At 44.2% G+C, this 8,284-nt stretch overlaps 1 long non-coding RNA gene across 1 annotated transcript; it reads right to left on the reverse strand.

Moving 5' to 3' along the window:
• Window positions 1–2,262: 2,262 nt before the first annotated feature.
• LOC108444790 lies at window positions 2,263–8,278 on the reverse strand. The gene is made up of 2 exons (XR_001859492.1): window positions 7,623–8,278; window positions 2,263–2,766 (listed from the first exon to the last, which is right to left on the reverse strand). It is a non-coding gene; the product is annotated as an uncharacterized LOC108444790 (long non-coding RNA).
• Window positions 8,279–8,284: the final 6 nt, after the last annotated feature.

The following is an 8,284-nucleotide window of genomic DNA, read 5'->3' on the forward strand; positions in this document are numbered from 1 at the left end:
GCCACCCTTCACTGTGTAACCCCTGCAAGGTAGAGAAGGGTCTTGGCATGAAAATCTGGGGTCCATGTCTGTTTGGCCATCCCTATGGAGGAAATGGGAAGGTCTCACACCCACATCCGCTTTGCTCTGCAGGGCTGTGTCCTTCCTTGGTGCTTTGCATGCCTGACTACATGAAGGAGACCTTAGCTTGTCTTACTTGGCACACGGGGAAAAGCAGAAACTCCCACAAAGAATGCCAGATCTCATCCAACTCCATCTGCAGCCATCTCACCAATCACAACTGTGTAGGCAAGACAGAAAGGTTGTGCTTGAGCTGCTCCTGGTGCATAACACATCATCAGATCATGCAGCCTCATTCAATGATCAAAAGGACACAGTAAAGCCATCAGGATATGTACTAATATGGGTATAACACATGTATAAAGAAGGCTAAGTGAAAGTCTCAGAAATAGCATCTGTGATTCACTGGCCATCCCAACTCAAGTTGTAAAGTACAACTCACCCAGCAGACACACATCCAAAACACCTCCGTCAACAGTCACACACTTTCTGAAATTTCACTTTTAGCCATGATTAATACCTGAATTTTGGAGTTAGTAATACTATGTTGCTTCTCAAAAGCAGGGTCATCTTCCTTAAATTGAGCAAATGCAGATTTGCTCTGAGCACTGAAAAGAAGTACTTTTAAAGGTGCAGAGTTGCAGTGTTGCCAAAAAAAATTCATATAAAAGGATCAACTCTCTAGAGCCATCAGCATCTTCACTCCTCACTGTACATACAAAGAGTGAGGAGTCCATTTCCTCCCTGAGCCCAGGCAGTGGGAGCGTACTTTGCTTATATGCTGTCCTCTAGAAAAATGTTTTCTCTACATCCAGCCCAACAGAATCTGTGTCCATGTCATGATGCAGGTGAGCAGAAGGGCTTTTGGAGGGGAAATACTGCCTGGTTTCAGAATTACCCCCCTCTTCATGGCCCCCACATCAACCCCAGCAAATGAGTATCCAGCTTTGGTTCTACAACTGCACTACTCAGCTGATCCTCCTTTAGCTCTGATTTCAGTTCTCAAAAGTGCTTTGCTATTCAACATGGAAGTAAAGCAGCCGTTTGGACCCTAAAGCTTGAAAACCTCAGGAGTCACCAATCTTCCATTTATGCCTTTCTTATGTGGTCCAGACACATTTTTCAGGCTTGTAGCATCGTCTGAACCCTATTTTCCTTCATTTTGCCTCTGAAATTGGCACTGAAGTCTGTTTGCACTATGTAATCAAAAGGTGTATTTGTCGCGGCAGCACTACATCTCACATGGAAAATGGTCTCTCTCATTTCTTCCCCCTGTAATTCTCAGAGTGGCTTGGCACTGTCAGGGACAGGTGCTTAGGAAATGCTGATATATGGCAATTTTATGTTACTGCATGAAGCTGAAAGTTGTTCGCAATACTGATGTGACAAAGGACTACTACTCTGCTTCAACTAAACTTTGAATTTATTAACAGCATGCAGGCTGGGAACGAGAATAGCTGGCAAACCTGCATCCTCTAGCATCTGTAGAAAGACATTATGAGTTGAAACCCCCTTATTCCATTAAGAAATGATTTCAGAAATCCAGAGCACAAGTGGCAAGTGCTGATTGGCTATTGGCGATGTCAGACACATGTCAATAATATTACTTAATGGGTTTTCCTTGTCTTTATTCATAAGTTCCATTTCACGCAGCCATTGCCCCAAAGGGTAATTATGACACTTTTTGGGTGGTTTTGCTCTTTTGGCCTTTGGCCTCATGCCTCAGAAAACCACCCAGGGTATCCAATCTCATAGAAAGTCTTTGTGGCCAGTGTGCTTTCTGGAGCAGGTACCTTTTTCTTTTTTTTCCTCCTAACTTAAATAAGCCATGTAAATGTTTCAAAATATCCTTAGTTTCCATCAGTCCTATGACATCATTGCCCACCCCAAAGGAAGAGCTACGCCCCACACCTCTGGCCAGCTGAGGAAAACACCACTGGTAGGATGCTCATTTTTCTTGGAGCGGAATAACACATACGAGAGCATGTTCTACGTGAAAGGACATTTTGGAGCAACAGTTTTACTTAACATTGTATATTTACACAGTTCTCGTGTCTTCAAACATATGACGCAGTTGGGAGCCTCAGAGCTGATATTTACCTGTTTTAATGCATCTCAGGATATATTTGAGCTTGGATATTTTTTGAAGATGAGTGACAAGGCTCTTTACCCATGCACTTTCAGTTCGCTTCAAATTTGAAGTTGATTTTTATACCATATTATAACCATATTTATTTAAGTTTCCCACATTCTGTCAAAATCTGTTTACACAAAGAACATTTGTTTTCACTACTGCTTGCGAGGAATGAATATAATAAGTGCCAAGGGATTTTAAGAAGTTGAGAGAATTAGTGTTTGGAAACAATACATTCAGCTATTTCTTAAGGGAAGATTCATGGAGCACAGACACATTCTCCACTAAATCTATCAGAGTGAAGTAGTTCTTATGGAGACAAAGCAAATCCAGTCTCTTCTCAAGTTTCAAACATACTATAAAATAGAGTTCCTGAAAAAAAAATGAACAGGACTTTTTTCTTTTTTCTTTTTTCTTTTTTCTTTTTTTTTTTAAAAGAAGAAAAAATAATAAAGTAGGTTAAGATCATTTGGCTTGTTGAAAGTGAAATCTGGAGTCTGGCACTGAAAACTGGTGTCCACTGCTGCCCAACAGCATCCTTTTCCACTTGCACTGCTTCACCATGATGTGTACTGAAATAAGAGTTATGACCAAATTATTTGTCAGAGGTTGTTTGTCATAGCTTTAATGCACCATTGTAAATTTCAGCATGTACTGCACTGGGTAATTCCGGTTTTAAGACTATCATAAAGAATATTTTAGCCCATCGAATGCTGCTTGCATGCAGGGATTTGCTTCAACATTTCTGTATCTCAGAGGCTGATGTTGCAAAATATCAGGGATAATTCTGAAGCTTTGATTTGCAAATAAGGAAAGGTAAAAAGGAGGTATCAATCTATACCATATTTTGTAGTATTATTTAGAAAATGAAAAGAGCAGCTGCTTATAAGGCAATCCTCATCTCATTTACTACTGAGATGCAGATTGAGTAGTGGCTCCCCAAAAATCAGCATTAGCATTACCAGTTGCAAATACTGACACTTTATCAAAATTCATGTAATTTGATTTTAGATATTATACAACCCTTTACATTTCAAATACTCCAAGGAGATTTCCTCTGCTATCTGGAAAATAATGAAGTGTGTAATGGGTTATTCCCTTCTTGACTGTGTCCTAACAAGCTAGAAATATGGGGGTATTTCCATTGAAGAATTAAAAAAAAAAAAAAAAAAAAGAAAGACAAGCCCTTTGTACCTAGCCTTTGATTATAGATTTACTTGGATGCAAATACACAGCTGAACTGATGTATTTAAGCTATGCATGAATACCAGAAAATACCCCATATTCTGTACTCTCTGTGGAGATCTTTACACAACTGTAATACAGTTTGATTCATTTGCATGCCTGCTGTAGGAGACATCTCAGTTATTTTGTCTTTTAAAGTCCCTAAGCACCAACCACCCAAAAGCTGTTTCTGGAGGTTTGTTGTTGGAGGGTAAGCTAGAATATATTTATGATCCACTTAGTTTCCCTGTCGCCTTAAACCTGGCTGTCCATCATGAGCTGACAACGTTTTCCTGCAGAAAAAGCCTTGTGGCAATTATAATTTTCTTTACTGCTCAATAACAGACAATTTATTTACTTACCAAAAGCCCTGCAGCCCTCTTCTGCCCTGCAGAACAGTTAATTCCTACCACCCCACCCAGCGCTAGGTTCTCCCACCAAAAAAGCTTTCAGCTTGAACTGCACTGACCGTGAAGCACAAGGACTTGCAGGAGACAGGCAGTGCCTCCCAAAGCAAGCACCTGCAGAAGAGTAAATTATTATCTTTTATCCATGGCCTTTCTTGGCCAGAGAAGCAATGTGACTTGACTCCTCCTTTTCCCAGAGCAGCCTCTAAACTTCTCTAAACAGCCTCTAAACCATTCTTGCTGTCAGCCTTAACCCACGGAAAAATAAAAGTCATCCCCTCTGGGTAGCCTGCAGGAACACAGGTATTGCTAGGGAACTTCACAATGTAAGATGGCAACAAGAGTCCTCAGCTGTCAAGAGAAAATCACCTGAGAGGAGGCCAAGTCCACAGATCTTTCCCCTTGAGGTGTGCTATGATGCTGGGCATCATATTAAATATTCAGTGATCATTGCTATTGATGGAGGACTGCTCCTCTCTGTACCCAAGACTTGCCCTCTCTCCCAATCAACTTTCCTGAGGCAACAAATTGGTGACAGTGCACATGTCTCATGTTCTTCATAGAGAAGAACATGGAAATTTGCGGGGTTTCCCTCTTGAGTTGCCGGGTAAGACACCAAGTAGATCCTCCTAATGCCTTTAGCAGTATGTCTTACTAAGCTTGGCAATCTGCAGCTTATTTGCTTTTCGTTTCTGGAAATCATCTCCTAAGACGCCTGGGCAGGTATCTTTGGTACTTTTCCACCACATATTCGGCACAAGACCCATGAGGCAGGAAGCCTTTTGAGATTACAGATGGTGCACAGAAAAATAATGCAACTTGTGTGAAGTGTCAACTGAATTGGAACTTGCTGAGTCCCAAAAGCGATCACCAGCCCTCGGAAAGCCAGTGGAGAGCCCCAGCACTTAAGCCAAGTCACACAACATATTTGTCTCATGACTAGATTGACATGATCCAAATTCAGGGATGTTTTTTTCCAGGCCACAAGCTGGTGCAAAGCAAATATAATTGTTCTATGAACAGCCTCCTGCATTTGTTTAGGGTTTGTCATTTCCACGGGCCTCTCATTAATAAATGAGTACACAGGAATATTCGTGTAATTTTAATGTCCAGGGGGCATTTCACGGAAGATTTGAACTGACTGGTCACAGAAAAATCATGTGAAGTCTTTCCATGGGTTAAGCAATGAGCCTGCTGGCTCCATGAGGTGGGTCTGGTTTGTTTTGCTACCTTGGGCTCAAAACGAGCAGCTGTGATTAACCATGACAGCCACAGGAATAAAGCTGGGCAGATGCCGCATGGCTTCCCCATGGCCCTGGCTCAGGGATCATACTCCATGAGGCAGCATTAGGGGAAGCTCCCACCACCATCTCCCAGCTCCATGCACACACCCCTGCCCTCCCTGATAGCCACAGCTCCCTCTCAGCTGCTGTTTATTTTTCCTAGATTTTATAGTGTAAAAGCTATAGAATAAATAGCTTGTGTGGGGGCAAAGCAAAGCGCTAAGCTAAAATAGGAAAAGTAGTCTCAACGAGGAGAGGAGAGAGGCAGACTCCTGCAGCTAATAATTCTCTGCATGGCCTAGAATAAGCTAAATCAGGACTGTTGGGAGGCGTCCCCAGGGATCTGTGTTGCCTGGCTCTCCAGATGAAGAGCTTGTCTGGCTGGGCAGATCCCATCCATCACTTCATTAAAGGACAAGACCCTACACTGCCAGAGATCCTGCACTAAAAAACGGAAAGAGATTTGGGAAATCCTCTGATGATCTTCAAACCCTGCAGCACCCATTTCACTGAAGACTTCAGGACCTTTGGCAACCTGAACCAGGGCAGCCACAGCAGAAATGCACATTTGTACATTTCCCTGGACTCTGCATCCCTATGCCTGCCTGCCACTTTTCATCAGCTGCAACCCTGTCCCCCAAGGATGTCTGTTTCGGCAGGGCTGATCCTGGTTGCACTCCCTTGGGTTACTCAGGTAGTAAGTGAAACAAAGGGTAATAGTGCTGGGAGACAGCAAGGCGGATACCAAGGGGAAAGCGCGCTGAGATTGAGGCAGGTCATGACACTGGTGTTCCTCGAAATTGGAGGCAGCCACACCTCTTCCCGCATGCGGCTGGACCCCGGGGCAGGCAGCGCACCACTTCCTGTTATTAGAAAACCTCAGGATGCTCTCACAAGAGGAGAGCTCATTAGCAAGTGAGTCAGGAGAAAAGGAAAGAGCACTGCCCCATACAGCCCTGACAGTGGGCAGAGAGCTGGAGCTGCCCAACTCATCCCACTTGTGGGCTTATGCCCGAAGTGCAGAGAGAAAGAGCGAGCATGGGCACACAGCACTGGAACCACCATGGCTGACCGTGGCGAGTATCTATCTTCACGAATCCATCTAAAATTCCCAAGAATAACAGGAAATACCACTGTTAATTTTCTGTTTCACTTGCTTTGGGGCAAGCTCACATCCCACAAGGCCCGGAGCCAAGGAGCCCCACAGAGCCTTGGGGTGGAGGACACTCAGATGAGATAATCATCCACTCTTGAGTCGTGAGAGAAGAAAATAATAATGATAATTAAAAAAACAAGCAGCCACCATGGCAAACAAAAGCAGGGAGGCCAAGCACACACTCAGCAGCCACAGGGAGGGACAACTGCAGCCCTGTCCAAGCTAGAAGGGACCGGGCAGGCAGGAAGCACCTCAGCTGCTGCCATCCTTGTCGCGTGCTTGCTGTGCTTTCTTCTCCCTGTGGCCATGCATCATCATCATTTATTCATTCTGTGACCTTGAAATCCCTCTCCCCTACCAGAAAAACAACGAATCCCCATCAGAAAAGTGGGCTCTACAAAAAGGAGGGAAAAAGAAAAAAAAAAGTCTAAAAAAAATAAAAAATTCATGCAACCTCCCATGTTGCTTGTATTAGGTCAGATGGGAGAACTTATTTAATTAGTGACTTTTATAGGGCTTTATTTTTCGATGCCCAGTGGAATAGTTAAGATTGGTAATAAGAAAGAAGTCTGGTCCTGTGCCAGCCCTCCTAAGACAATGGTGCAGGGAGGAAAGAGCTGAGCAATATATTTGAATGTTTTCAATGCCTTGGGTATTTGGCGTTTTTTTTTAAACTTTATTTTTCAGTGCCATATTCTAAAACCATTTGAAGGGTGTACATGGAGGGGAGGGGAAGGAAATTGTTCAGGGCGGCCCGAGGGGAGGATAACAATGAATAATGGAACAAACCCAGGGAAACTGCTTCTCGTTCCGGTTTCTCCAGGGCAGGGGAATTTTCCCCTGAATGAGACCCACTCCAGCACAGAAAGAGGATGGCTGGCAGGTGGCCAAGCACCAAATTTTTGTAGTATTTGGAGGTGGGTGGATCAGGCTCAAAACGATGATGGACAACTAGGAGGAGGGAGTATAAGAAGAATGCAATTTGCTGCTCTTGTTTGTGCTACTGTCTCTTCTCGCAACCTGTTTCTGCTGCTCATCCCCCTCCCAAGAAAATACTGCTGGCTTTTTCTTCCCATACTTTCCACTGAAGGAATAGGGAAGGAAGGTTCAGCTTAAAAAATTTTCCACCGGAGGACTATGCATTTCTCAGCCTGTGGGACGAGCTGCAGATGCTGAGGAATGGGGCACCTTCCCCAACAGCCCTGGCCCAGGCAGCACACATCCCAGACAGCTCAAGGCCATTCTCTGAGGTTGAAATGCAGCACACAGAGTATAAACCAAACCAGATGCTGTGCTACAGATTTTATGGTAGTAGGCTTTTGCTCTCTTCGGGCCCAAAAGCTGTGCTACCCACTCACCTCGCACTGATAGGGGAACTTCCAGAGTCTGACACCAAAGCTCTTCAATGCCAAGTGTTTGAAGGACATTCATAGGCAACCATCTAAGACAGTAGCCTCACCAGTGGCCAAAAAGCCCCATGCAGCCTAGTTTCTCAGTAGCCAAACTTTGGGAGGGCAGTCAGCCTGTTTCCTGACAGCAAGAAGAATAATGTAACAGCGTTCAATAAATTCCTAGCAAGCACAACTAAAAAAAAAGCCAAAAAAGAAGAAAAAAGAAAAAAAAAAAAGTAAAGTCCTGTTGAGCTTTGTCCTTTGCAAAATGAAAAATATGGTTGTTTTGCTCCACGGGAGGAACAGCGGAATCAGCTTTAAAATCGACAGCAGATTTGGCCAGATTCCACAGCCCCTTTGGCTTCAGCTTCCTTCCAACAGTCATCTCCCTGCCAATTTGGAGTGCTCAGGACACAGCTACACACCTGATGATACGCTGAGTAATGGCCTTGGCTTGCAGCTATCTGGTCCATGCAGCAGGGAAGTGGGAGGGTGAATATTTATCAGAGTCCTTCATCTGAGCAGTCGTGGCTTCCACATGGCTGCAGCTCCCTGGTGTGAGGGCCAGTGCTGCGTCACACCAGAAGGGATGTAACTGATGGTTCCTGAGGGGTGTGCGGTGGTCCCCA

Source organism: Corvus brachyrhynchos, unplaced genomic scaffold (genome assembly GCF_000691975.1).
Source record: "Corvus brachyrhynchos isolate BGI_N302 unplaced genomic scaffold, ASM69197v1 scaffold62, whole genome shotgun sequence".
Taxonomy (NCBI): Eukaryota; Metazoa; Chordata; class Aves; order Passeriformes; family Corvidae; genus Corvus; species Corvus brachyrhynchos.